Consider the following 13,360-nt stretch of genomic DNA (forward strand, 5'->3'; position numbering starts at 1 on the left):
CCCAGGAGATCTGGTCATCTTCCTTGTGTATACTTATTGTAAAGAATCAGAATTAGGTTTATTACTGACAAGAGACGCTGGAAATCTGAACAACACACACAAATTGCTGGAGGAACTCAGCAGGCCAGGCAGCATCTATGGGGGGAAAAAAGTACAGTTGACATTTTGGACCGAAGCCCTGCCTGTACAGTACCTTTGTCGGTAGATACATCCTGGCCTGCTGAGTTCCTCCAATATTTTGTGTGGATTTATTACTGAGTTATATGCAGTGAAATTTGTTTTGTGGCTGCAGTACGGTGCAAGGATATAACATTGCTATTAATTACAATAAATAGCTAGAAAAATGTGTACAATGTCCTGTGCATGTTACTCAAAATGGGTTTTTTTGGTTTGTTAAGAGTAGGAATGCTTCTTTGATAAGTGTTTCTCTCGCAGTTGTTTTGCTTTATACTTGTTGATATGGTAATTGTATTCATTTGTTAACCAATGGGGAATGTTATTTTGTCTTGTGAGGCTGGGAACTTGGGGGGGGAAGGGTTTTTTTCTCGGGCTTTTGGTGAGGAGTGTGAGCACGTGGGTGAGCGGCAGTGATTTGAAGCTGGCGCTCGCGAGTGGGAACGGGAGAGCGGGAGGAAGACGTCGAGGAAGGTGGATGTACGCTGCACTGCTCGGAAGACCACCGGGCGTGGTCCTAGGTGCGAAGACGTGGAGGTCGGAGGCAAACGACGAGGGGTCGAATGGTTCGATGTTTGAGCTCCAACGATGTGCACTAAACTGACTGAACTTTGATAAGTTGGTGCCTTTTTGTTTGTTTACCTTGCATATATATTGTATTGCCTAATACTCTTTTAATTTTAGTAAACTCTTTAAAGTGTATTTCATAACGGTATTGGTTGTGGGTTTGATACTGTGGGCGGGCACGAGGCATAAACTTGATTCTCACAGCACCTGCGTGTACGGGAGGTGGGGTTGGTGAGTGACTGGATCTCCTTTTCCCCCGAGACACATACCAGCCTGTTGGGCAAGTGTTACAAATGGAATAAAGCTCTTGGATCGTTTATAAATCTGATGGCAGAAGGGAAGAAGCTCCTTAAGTCATTGAGTGTGGTCTTCAGACTCCTGTAGCTCGGCTGCAATGGTAGTGATGAGAAGAGGGCATGTACTGGATGGTGATGGTTGCTGCCTTCTTGAGGGCAGGGAGGGTTGTGCCCTTGATGGAGCTGGTTGGGTCTGCAAGCCTACGTTGCCTCTTGCTGTCCTGTGCATTGGAGGCTTCATTCCAGGCAGCGATACAACCAGTCACAATGCTCTGCACCGTACATCTGTCGAAGATTGTAAGAGTCTTTGTTGACATCCCTAATCTCCTCAAGCTCCCTAATGAAGTAGAGCTGCTGCTGGTGTGCCTTCTTTGTGTTTGCATCAATCTGTTGTGGCGAGGGTAGGTCATCTGTGATGTTGATATCCAGGAACCTAAAGGATTCATATCGATGAGAAATTTAAACAAGAACAATTCACTTCCAGAGTGTTGACGGTCCCTAATTCACAGTGGACCTGGGTGATCTATTGTGCCCAACATGTGCAGTGCTTGGATTTTTAAAGACTCTCCTCCTTTGGTGAAGACTTTGTTTCAAGGAGGGGAGATGTTTAGGGTATCGAGGAGACTCACCAGGATGCTGCCCAGACTTGAAGGCAAGTCTTATGTATTGTGGTTGAGTGAGTTCGGACTAATCTCTTTGGGGCAAAGGAGGAAGAGTGGTGACTTGATAGTGGCTTATAAGATGATTAGAGGCACAGACGGAGTGGAGAGCCAGCACCTTTATCCCAGGGCGGAGATGGCTAATACAAGAAGGTATAATTTGAGGACTTCAGATGTAGGTTTTTTTACACGGACTGATGAGTGTGTGGAACGCACTGCCAGGGTGTGTGATAGAGGCTGATACATTAGGGACATTTAAGAGATTTTTGGATAAGCACATGGATGAAGGAATAGTGGAGGGCTGTGCGGGAGGGGAGTGGTAGATTGATCTTGGTTACACAACTGGTACAACATCATGAGCCAAAGAGCCTGCACTGTGCCATTCTGTCCTATGTCGTCACACTCTCCCCAGCTCTGTCTTCTGCAGACCAGTGGTTGAACGACCTTCATCAGTGTCTGAGCTTGTCTGAAGTGTTGCAGTGGACCAGGTGGTCACTGGCTGGGTCCTGAGTTTGAGTGTTGCACCTCTCCCCTCTCTTGTACCCACCCCACCCCCATCGATCACTCCTCCCCCAGTGTCTCCTCGTGGATTGCTCCGCAGAGCGCCTGTGCTGATTCACCTTGTCGGGTGATGTAGGGGTACTGGTTGATCCACTGATTAAAAAGTAAATTGATGATTATTGTAATATGTACTGAAGTACAGTGGAAAACCTGTATGATGATCGATTCATTACAACAGTGCATTGAAGTACTAAGATTACAAAGGAAGTGCAGTGCAGTTAGACAGTAATGCGCAAGGCCATGATGAGGTAGACTGCGTGGTCAAGACTCTATCTTGTTACGCGAGGGCACTGGTCAGTGGGGTAGAAACTCTCCTTGAGCTTGGGTGGTATTTGCTTTCAGGGTTTTGTATCTTCTGACAAATGAGAGGGGGTGTGGGGGTGTCTTTACTTATGCTGGCTGCCTTGCTGAAACAGTGAGAAGTATCGACAGAGTCCAGGGAGGAGAGGATGGTTTCTGTGATGTGTCCACAACTCTCAGCAGTTCCACCTTCATGCCACAGCAGCCAGTCAACCCACCTACCTTTGGGATGGGGAAAGAAACTGGAGCATAGGGATACACAGGGTCACACTGCGAGAACGTAAAACTCCACACAGAAACCTTTAGCAACCACCAGACCGTGGACAGTCAGCTTTATTAACTACAGCTCTGCATTCAATACTATCATCCACTCAAAGCTAATCAAAAAGCTCCAAGTCCTAGGGCATGCACAGTACCTCCTTGTGCAACTCGATCCTGCATTTCCACGCTCGCAGGCCCCAGTCAGTTCGGATTGGCAGCAACATCTCCTCCACAATCTCTATCCGCACCGTTGCAACCACAATGCTGTGTGCTTAGCCGCCTGCTCAACTCTCTTTCCACAGTTTCAATGCCATATTTAACATTGCTTTTGACACCACTGTTGTGGGTTGAATGAAAGGTGGTAACAAATCAACATATAGGAGGGAGACTGAAAATCTGGCTGAGTGGTGCTATATCAACAACCTCATTCAATGTCAGCAAAACTAAAGAACTGGTTACAAGGACGAAGAAACCAGAGGTCCATGAGCCATTCCTCGTTGGAGTATCAGAGGTGCAGAGGTTCAGCATCTTTAAACTCCTCAGTGTTATCATTTCAGGGGACCTGTCCTGGGTCCAGCACGTAAGTGCCATTATAAAGAAAGCACAGCAGTGCTTCTACTTAAAAGTTTGTGAAGATTGGGTATGTCAACTGGAACTTTGACAAACTAATATAGATGTGCAGAGGGGAGTTTATTGCATCATGGCCTGGTATGCAAATGCCAATGCCCTTGAACAGAAAAAAACAGCAAAAGCTAATGGATCTATCCCAGTCATGGATAAAGCCCTCCCCATCATTGGGCATGTTTGTATGGAGCTCTCTCACAGGAAAGCAGGATCTATCGTCAAAGATCCCTACCACCTTGGGCACATTCTCTTCTCACTGCTGCAATGAGGAAGGAAGTGCAGGAGCCTCCAGTCCCTCCAGGTTCGGTAATAGTTATTACCCCTCAACCATCAGGCTCTTGAGTGAGAGGGGATAACTTCAACTCAACACTGAACTGATTTCACAAATTATGGGCTCACTTTTGAGACTCTACAACTCATGTTGTCAATATTGATTAATTTTTTTTGTATTTGCACAGCTGGTTATGTTTTGCACTTCGGCTCTTTGTCGTGTGTGGTTTTTCATTGATGCCATCTTGTTTCTTTCTGCATACTATGAATGCCCACAAGAAAATGAATCTCAGGGTAGTATATGGTGACATATTTGTACTTTGATAATAAATTTGCTGTGAACCATCTCCGGTAGGAGGTAGAATGTCCAGGAATAAAACCCTCACAGGCTGAGCAGCCTCTGTACCAAGCCATCATGGTGGAAGCATCTCCTTGGATACTATGTTGGACTTTTTGACTGGGGAGAGCTCCCGAGCTTTGGAACTGTGATCTTCCATCTGCTGGCCTGTTGCACTTGTAGATAGACTAATACATTTGTAGTGACTTTATTGTTTGTTTGATTCCATGTCTCCGTTTGAATCTTGTTATTTCTCAGTGTTGGGCGAGAACGTTCCGCTCCAAGCCCTGATGAGAGGCATCATCCGTGAAATGGATCTGTTGAAAAGCAGCCAGTGAGGCCGAGTGGCTGAGTCTGGTGGTAGGGACAGGAGGGAGTGAGTGTGTGTTGCATTAACAGAGGCCCTGCCTTCTGGAGGAGACTGTTCAAACCCAGGCCATTGCCTTGTGGTATCATGGTTGCTGAAAGTTTCTGTGTGGAGTTTGCATGTGCCAGTGAGAACTCCCGTGTCCCGTACCCACACCCATGGACTTCCCACCCACATGCCACTTCTGCGGGCTGGAGGAGACCGTGTACCACATGTACATGGAGTGTGTGAGGCTGCAGCCTCTTTTTGCATATTTGCGTGGGCTGCTTCTCGCCTTCTGGCTGCATTTTAGTCCCACCCTGTTTATATATGGTCATCCAGTAAGGAAGGGGGCATGGAGGGATGAGGATGTCCTAGTCAACTTGCTTCTAGGGCTGGCGAAATCCGCCATCCGTGGGTCTTGGAAACGGGTGGCGGGAGGATCTCCCTGGGCAGACTGCCTGGCAATGTTTAGGGGGTATGTTCGTGCCCGGGTAACTATTGAAAAGGAACACGCGCAGTCCACAGCGGCCTTGGAGGAGTTTCGAGACCGTTGGGCTCCGCGGGGTGTAAATGCCATCGTAGATAGGGATGGCAACATTCTGGTGTAATGTCTATTGTCTATTTGTAGTGCAGTAATTGTGTTTGCCACTGTTTTGTATATATTGTATAGCACCGAAATTTGTAATAAAGGATTTTGTAATAATAAAAAAAAACACTGTGCTCCAGCTTTCTTCTCCATCTCCAGGTGGGTTAATTGGCTGCTGTAAGTTACCCCTGGTACATAGTTGGGTGGTAGAATCTGGAGGGAGTTGGTAAGAATCATCTATGGTGTCTGACTGGCACTTGGACGGTCCAAGTTGTATAACTGTGACCGTAGAATGTACGAAAAGTAGGATAAGTGTGTTTATTGGTGGGTATGGACTCAGTGTATTGAAGGGTCTCTTTCCGTGTTGAATTAACTAAAAGTCCTTTGTTCCCAAGAGGTTGCGGCACTCCTCCCAGGGAAAAAGTGGGCAGGGATGGATTTGCAGGAGGGAGAGAGGGAGATGGTTGGGAGAGGTGAGAGTGATGGTAGGAAGCTGGTATGCCTGGCCCAGAGGGGCTGAATGGTCAGGTTGTTAAAATGGTGTCTCCACCACCTTGTAATTACTGCAATGTTATCACAAACCTGAGTTGATAGAAAAGTAGAAGATGGTAGAAATTCTAAGTAGATCAGGCTCTGGAGAGAGACCGTCAACAACTCGGGACAAAGATCCTTCCTCAGAACGGTTCTGACGAAGGGTGTTCAGTTTGAAACATTAGCCATTGTCTTTCCGCCCATGAGGACTGAACTGCCATACTGGCATTTTCCACTACTGTCTCACATTTCCAGTTTTTTTAAATTTTGAGATCACCAGCATATCCTGCTAGAAAGTACATGAGTTATCGTTATTGGTTCAGCCTGGTCCTCGTGTGCCCTGTGGTGGATATACCCAACAGGATGTTTTGTGTACGTTGTTGTGTTACCTAGACAAGCATGCCTCCATGATGCTCGTCACTGCTGAAGTGTCTGGTTTTCTCAGTAGCTCCCTGACAGGATTCCCATTGCAGTGGATTCTACTCTGTCATGCAGCTGTGGGCATCATACCCCCAGAGATGCTCAACAGAGGGCAGTCTGCTCCCTTAGCTAGATGTGGCCACTGTCTGGCCGGACAATTGGGAGAGTTCCTCTCTGTGCCCGACACCTGTACTTGCCCCATGAGCTCTTCTAGAGAAAGGCCTGATCTATCTTCAACCAAGAGAAAGTTGGCAGATGTCGGAACTCCAAGCAACACACACAAAATGCTGGAGGAACTCAGCAGGCCAGGCAGTATCCATGGGAAAGAGTCTATCTAGTCATTATTACATTTCTTCTGGTTGGATCTTGCTGAGGACAAGTTGACACCGCTAATGGTGGCAACTCTTTATAACATAGAGTCTCACAGAGTAGAAGCTGGCCCTTTGGCCCATCCCATCCACGCTGAGCAAGATGTCCATGTACTCGTGTTTGACCCATAACCTTTGAAGCCTTTCCTGTCCTTTTTTTTAAAGATGTTGATCTTATACCTGCCTTAACCACTTCCTCTGCTACTCATTCCACATACTGACCATACTTTGTGTCAAACAGTTGCCCCATGGTTTCTATTGAATCTCTCCCCTCTCACCTAAAACCTATGGCCTCTAGTTCTTGATTTTTCAACCCTGGAGGAAAGAAACAGTGCATTCACATCTCTACACCCCTCATGATTTTAACTGTCTCAGAACAAGATGTATTATTACTGAAATATGTTGTGAAATCTGTTGTGATAGCAGTGCAAGACAAAAATTTCTACAAGTTACAATAAAAAATAAAATAAAAAGTGCAAAAGAGGAATAGGGAGACAGTGTTCATAGTTCCATGGGATGTTCAGGAATCTGATAGTGGAGGGGAAGGAGCTGTTCGTAGATGTGCATCTTCAGGCCCCTGTACCTCTTCCCTGATGGTAGTAATGAGAAGAGGGTATATTCTTAATGGTGAGGGTCGTCAGTGATTGAAGTTGTCTTCTTGAGGCACTGCCTCTTGAAGATATCCTTGAGGGTGGGGAGAGTTGTTCCTGGGATGGAGCTTGCTGAATATACGACCATCCGCAGCCCTTTCCATCGTGCACGTTGGAGCCTCCATCACAGGTGGCGACGCAGCCAGTCAGCGCGCTGTCCACTGTACATCTGTAGAAACTAGCAGATTTTTTCAGTGACAGACCCCATTCCTCAGACTCCTGATCAAGTAGACCTGCTGGTATGTCTTCTTTGACAAAGCAGCATCTATGAAAAGGAATAAATGGTTGACGTTTTGAGCTGAGACCCTTCATCAGAACTGGAAAGGAACGGAGAAGAAACCAAAAATAAGAAGGTGGGGGAGTGGGAGGCGGAGGAGTGCAAACTAAAAGGTTGTAGCGATGTGCTACACACAGAGTTAGAAATAATGACACGCAGTCTGTAAGTTTCACTCCAGACTAGTTTATTCAAGCTTCACGGCACTGGCTTTTACTCAGCTCCGTTCCCGCCCTCTCCGGGTGGAAATGACGTCAGAGGTGCATTACAACAGTCTCTTCCCGCGTGCGGACTTTCTCCCCTTGCTGGTGAAGAAGGCCCACTGCCGTTTTGGGGCCGGCCTCTCTGCCGACGCGTACGCCAATTTTGTGAGCCGGTTTGCCTGCGTAGAAAGTAGAATGCCGCCAGGTGAGAGGGAAGGTGGTAGTAGTCCTCCCTTTGTGACTGCATCAATTTATTGGGCCCAGGATAGATCTTCTGAGATGTTGGTTCACTCCCCAGTCCTTATTCTCCTACGCTGCAAGGAATAAAGTCTTAGCCTGTCCAACCTCTCCCTGTAACTCAGCCTTTCAAGTCCTGGTAACATCCAAACCTTTCCTGCACTCTTTCCAACTTAATGTCAGGAGGTGAAAGATCAAAGTTAGTTGGAAACCTCCTTACTTTATACAGATTTTTTTGTTAGATTTTGAGTTAGCTCTGTGCCTAAATTGTCTTCTTTGTGTTGACAAGCAAGCAGAAACAAGTCTCTACTGCCATAATTGTTCTGGTCAACCACCCCAGGGCATGCCATAGGAATGTCATTCTGACGAGGTGTCACATCAAGGTGCAGCCTTGTATCAAAACAAGGTGCTAGAGCAACTCAGCGGGTCAGATGGCATCTGTGGAGGCAGAGAGATGGTCAGTATTTTGGGATGAAACTCTACATTATGTCTGAGAGTGGAAAGAGGAGACGAGATGAGGTAGGAGTGAGGCAGGGACTTGTACGTGATGGTTGGGACCAGGTCGGAGAGAGGTGATGGGCAGATAGAGGCAGGCTGGCAAGGCGTTAGGAACGATGGGAAATAGAAAAAATGCTGGATTTACTCAGCAGGTCATACAGCGTCTATGGAGGGGTACAAGCGGTCACAGTTTCCCCTTCCCCTTCCCCTCCCCCTTCCCCTTCAATTTCGATGAAGGGTTTTACCTTGTCAGGTCAACTGTCTGTTCCTCTGTGCATTGTGTGTATGTTGCTCACATATCACCAGGCTCAAGAACAGCTTCTGTCCTCTGGGATAAGAACCTTGAATGGACCTCTTATACGATAAAGTTGAACTCCTAATCTCTCAATCTCGTCATGGCTTTGCATCTTCTTGTCCACCTGCCCTGTCCTTTATTCTGACATTAACCCCACATTTTAATCCACTCTGTCACTCACTCACATACGTGAATGACAATTCCCACTTCCACCAGTTCATCCAGGTCCCTCCACCCCTGTTGCCCAGGCTCATCTTGCTCCCTCACCTGCATCCATTTGCCCACTACCCACAGGGGTCTCTCCAAGACACTAGGGGCGGCAGATGTTGGAAATCTTGAGCCATACACACAGAGCACTGGAATAACTCAGCAGCTCAGGCAGCATCTGTGGAAAAGAATAAACAGTCGATGTTTTGGGCTAAGGCCCTTCATCAGGACTCATCTTAAGCTTTGGTATGTTCTACCAAATGCATCAATGCATCAAAGGTGAGGCTCAGTGGGGACTTGGTGAATTTCCTGAGGAAGTAGAAACATTGGCTCACTTTCTTGCTCATGATGTCTATGTGGCTGGTCCAGGACAAGTGGTTGGTAATATTCATACCTAGGAACTTGAACCTTGCAATCATTTCCACCTCTCAGTTTAATTGATACAGACAGGGGTGTGTACTCTACCCCACTTCCTGAAGTTAACGACCAGCTTTTGTTTTGCTAACATTAAAGGAAAAGCTGTTGCCTTGACAACATTGTACCAGGCTGTCTGTCTCGGAATTCATGATGTATGTCAGTGATAATAAACCTGATTCTGATTCCTTTCGTGAAATTGTTAGAGATCTGGCCCGCTGCAGTGGTGTCACGTACAAATTTGTAACTGGGGTTACAGCAGAACCCTAAATGTGAGTTCACAGAGGATAGGGTAAGGGGCTGAGGATACAACCTTTGGAACAATCATGTGCTTCCAATCATATAACACATCAGCTCCGGGGACTGAAAATACACACTGGTACCAAGGTGATAAAGCAACATGTTATCAAAAGCAGATTTACTATCTCAGACATGAGTTGTGAAATTTGTTGTTGTTGGCCGCGTAACAGAGCAAAACAAAAAATACCATTAAAACTCAAAAATAAGTAAATGGCGCAAAAGAAGAATAACAAGCTATTGTTCATTGATTCATGGACCACTTAGAAATCTGATGACAGAGGGGAAGAAGCTGTTCCTAAAATGTTGAGTGTGGGTTAGGGTTGAGTGTGGGTCTCCTGGCTCCTGGACCTCCTCCCCAGGGGTAGTAATGAGAAGAGTGCACAGTGAAGGTTCTTCATGGCGATTATTTTGCCAACTCTCCTTTTGCAAAGGGTTGCGGTATGTCTGTGGAAAATGATTCCTTTGAGTGAGTGAGGTCACAGTGAGCTGGCTAGATCACGACTTCACCATGGAAGGGGTAACCAAGCCTGAGGGATTCTCAAGCTGAAACAGTGATTGTCCACTATCTGCCACCTGTCCCGCTGAGTTCTTCCAGCATCTTAGAGACATGAGATGCAGGAAAGCTTGAGCAACACAAACAAAATACTGGAGGAATTCAGGAAGTCAGGCAGCATCTTTGGAGGGGGATTAAACAGTTGATGTTTCAGGCCAACGTTTTTCACAAGGACTGGGAATGAGAGGGGCAGAAGCTCGAGTAAGAATTGTGGGGAGGGGTACAAGCTGGCAGGTGATAGGTGAGATTGTGAGGGAAAAGGTGGGTGGGGAGAGATGGTCTGATGTGAGAAGCTGGGAGGTGATAGGTGAGATTGTGAGGGAAAAGGTGGGTGGGGAGAGATGGTCTGATGTGAGAAGCTGGGAGGTGATAGGTGAGATTGTGAGGGGAAAGGCAGGTGGGGGGAGGTGGTCTGATGTGAGAAGCTGGGAGGTGGTAGGTGAGATTGTGAGGGGAAAGACAGGTGGGGGGAGGTGGTCTGATGTGAGAAGCTGGGAGGTGATAGGTGGAAGATGCAAGGGGCTGAAGAATGAACCTGGTATGAGAGCACAGTGCACCGTCGAATGCAGGGAAGGAGGTGAGGAACCAGATTTGTAGGCCATGAGAGCAGAGGAGGAGAAGAGGGGTGAGAGGACTACCAGAATGAGGGTAAATGGAAAGATGGTGGGGGGAGGGGTGAGCAGAGGGAAGTGGTTACTGGAAGTCGGAGAAATCGATGTTCATCAGGTTGGAGAGTACTGAAACAGAATATGAAGTATTGCTTCTCTGTCTGGGCCTCGGCCTCATAGTGACAGTAGAGGGGGCTGTGGATAGGCAAGTCGGTTTGGGAACAGGAGGTGGCGTTGAAATGGGTGGTCACCAGGAGATCCTGTCTATGTTGGAGCTCTTGTTTGTCGCTCCCGATTCCAGTATCTGCAGTCCCTTGTGTCTCCATCTCACCCTCATTGTACCGAGCGATGTGGGCTCGCAATTGGTAGAGTTGCTGCTCAATGGCTGCAGAGAGCCAAGTTCAGTCCTGACCTCCAATGCTATCCGTGTAGAGTTCGTATGTTCTCCCTGTGACTGCATGGGTTTCCTCCCACTTCCCAAAGACATGCAGGTTAAACAGCTGCTGTAAATTACCCCAAGTGTGTGTGGGTGAGGGGGTCAAATCTGGCAGGAGCTGATGGGAGCCTTTAAGAATCTGGTCTGACCAATGTTTTGTTCGGCTGCAACAGGACGTCCCAAGTCTATAAGATGAGCTTTATTTGTCACATGTACATCAATACATACAGTGAAATGCATTGTTTGCATCAACAACCAACACCGTCCAGGGATGTGCTGGGGGCAGCCCACAAGTGTCGCCAGATTCATATCTTCACAGCTTGCTATCGCTAACGCTTACCCGTATATCTATGGGTGGTGTGTTGGCGTGTGACCAAGTGGTTAAGGTGTTCGTCTGGTGATCTGAAGGTTGCTAGTTCGAGCCTTGGCTGAGGCTGCGTGTGTGTCCTTGAGCAAGGCACTTAACCACACATTGCTCTGTGACGACACCGGTGCCAAGCTGTATGGGTCCTAATGCCCTTCCCTTGGACAACGTCGGTGGCGTGGAGAGGGGAGACTTGCAGCATGGGCAACTGCTGGTCTTCCATACATCCCTGCCAAGGCCTGCGCCCTGGAAACTTTCCAAGGTGCAAATCCATGGTCTATCAAGACTAACAGACACCCACACACTACACATCTATGGGTGGAAGAGGAGTGTAGTGGCTAGCGTCGCGCTTTACAGTGCTAGCGATGGGAGTTCAATTCCCCGGCCCGCTGTTGGTAAGGAGTTTGCACGTTTTCTCCGCATGGGTTTCCTCTGGGTGCTCTGGTTTCCACCCACGTTCCAAAGGTGTACAGGTTAGTAACCATGGCAACTCTTGTGGGCTGCCCCCAGCACATCCTTGGACGGTGTTGGTTGTTGATGCAAACAACACATTTCACTGTATGTTTTGATGTAGAGAACATTGCAAAAGTCTTCGGTACATATATATTGCAAGAGTGCCAGAGAATTTTGCACAGTGCAGTGTATTGGTTAAAATAAGAAGGTGACTGGGAAACTGAAATAAGAGCACTTCACTTGGTATTATCTCAGTCATATTAAGTGTCATTTGGTAACTGGAAATGTACAATACTGTACAAAGGTCTTCAGCATTATAACTATATATATGAGCCTAGGATTTTTGCTCAAGACGGTACATGTGACAAATAAAGTTAATCTTTACCTTTGTCGTTGGAATGCGGTTGGAAACTGGGGCACCCTAGAGGTAACCATCTCGTTCACTGCATCAAAATCAAGTTTATTATCGCAGACATACGTCTTGAAATTTGTTGTTTTGGAGCAGCAGCTCAGCGCAAGACATTAAAAAGAAAAGTTGCTACAAGTGAGAAAGATAATACTGCAAAAGTGGGGTTAGTATAGATAGGTGAGTGGAGAGAAGGGCCTGTTTCCGTTGACTGTATGACAACACAGCCACGTACCAGTGGTTGGGAGGGCACAGAGAACAGTGCCGCTCTGCAGGGAATGTTTCTCCACAGTGAGTTGGGTGATCTGGCATTCGCTGCCTGACCTGCCTGCAGGAGCCCTCAACAGGTTAATGATTTGAAGGATCTTAGAGGTGAATTGCGTTTATGTGGTGCCTTAGCCTGAGGCCTTTTGGGAAGTGCCGTGGAGCTATGTTCAATTATAGGTGCTGTTGGAGACCCTGTAGTCAGCAAGTGCAGCAGAAACCATTTGGGTTTTGGGTAAAAGTTGCCTGGCTTCCTGTGGTGGTAAGTCGTTTGTGGAGTTACACAGCACAGGCCTTCAGCTCTCCAAGTTCATAGCACCCATCAAGTATCTAGTATTACACCACATTCCAGTGGACTGGACACCAGTTTTCCAACTACTGCTCTCTCCTCTGTTCCTTTTCTTCCTCGCCTTCATCTACTCAGATCCTCCGGCACCCATCCCAGCCCCCTTCATCCTATTCCCTTCCACTCCTCCTCCCATTCCCATCTGCCCTCCCCACACCCCGGATCTGGTTCCACGCTCCATCTCCCAGTCTCCTCTCCTCCATCTGCCTATCACTTCACTCCTCATCGTCTGGATCCACCCGTCACCTGAGAAACAAACAAACACACACACACACACTCACACTCACACTCACTCTCTCTCACGCTCACACTCACGCTCACACTCACACTCACACACTCACTCTCTCTCTTTCCCCCTCTCTCTTTCCCCCTCTCTCTTTCCCCCCTCTCTCTTTCCCCCCTCTCTCTTTCCCCCCTCTCTCTTTCCCCCCTCTCTCTTTCCCCCCTCTCTCTTTCCCCCTCTCTCTTTCCCCCTCTCTCTTTCCCCCCTCTCTCTTCCCCCCCTCTCTCTTCCCCCCCTCTCTCTTCCCCCCTCTCTCTTCCCCCCCT

The 13,360-nt window shown here is 47.5% G+C and overlaps 1 protein-coding gene across 5 annotated transcripts in view; it reads left to right on the top strand.

The window, feature by feature from the left end:
• farp1 (FERM, RhoGEF (ARHGEF) and pleckstrin domain protein 1 (chondrocyte-derived)) overlaps positions 1–13,360 on the top strand; it is a 236,747-nt gene that overhangs the window by 2,272 nt on the left and 221,115 nt on the right. The window contains exon 1 of one of the 5 annotated variants that reach the window (XM_059970480.1): positions 595–792. The exons of the other annotated variants lie outside the window; for them this stretch is intronic. The gene's annotated coding sequence lies outside the window, so the exon portion shown is untranslated. Of the gene's footprint in view, positions 1–594; positions 793–13,360 lie in introns of those variants that run through there. 5 annotated transcript variants of the gene reach the window in all.

The sequence above is a fragment of the Hypanus sabinus genome, chromosome 5 (assembly GCF_030144855.1).
Source record: "Hypanus sabinus isolate sHypSab1 chromosome 5, sHypSab1.hap1, whole genome shotgun sequence".
NCBI lineage: Eukaryota > Metazoa > Chordata > Chondrichthyes > Myliobatiformes > Dasyatidae > Hypanus > Hypanus sabinus.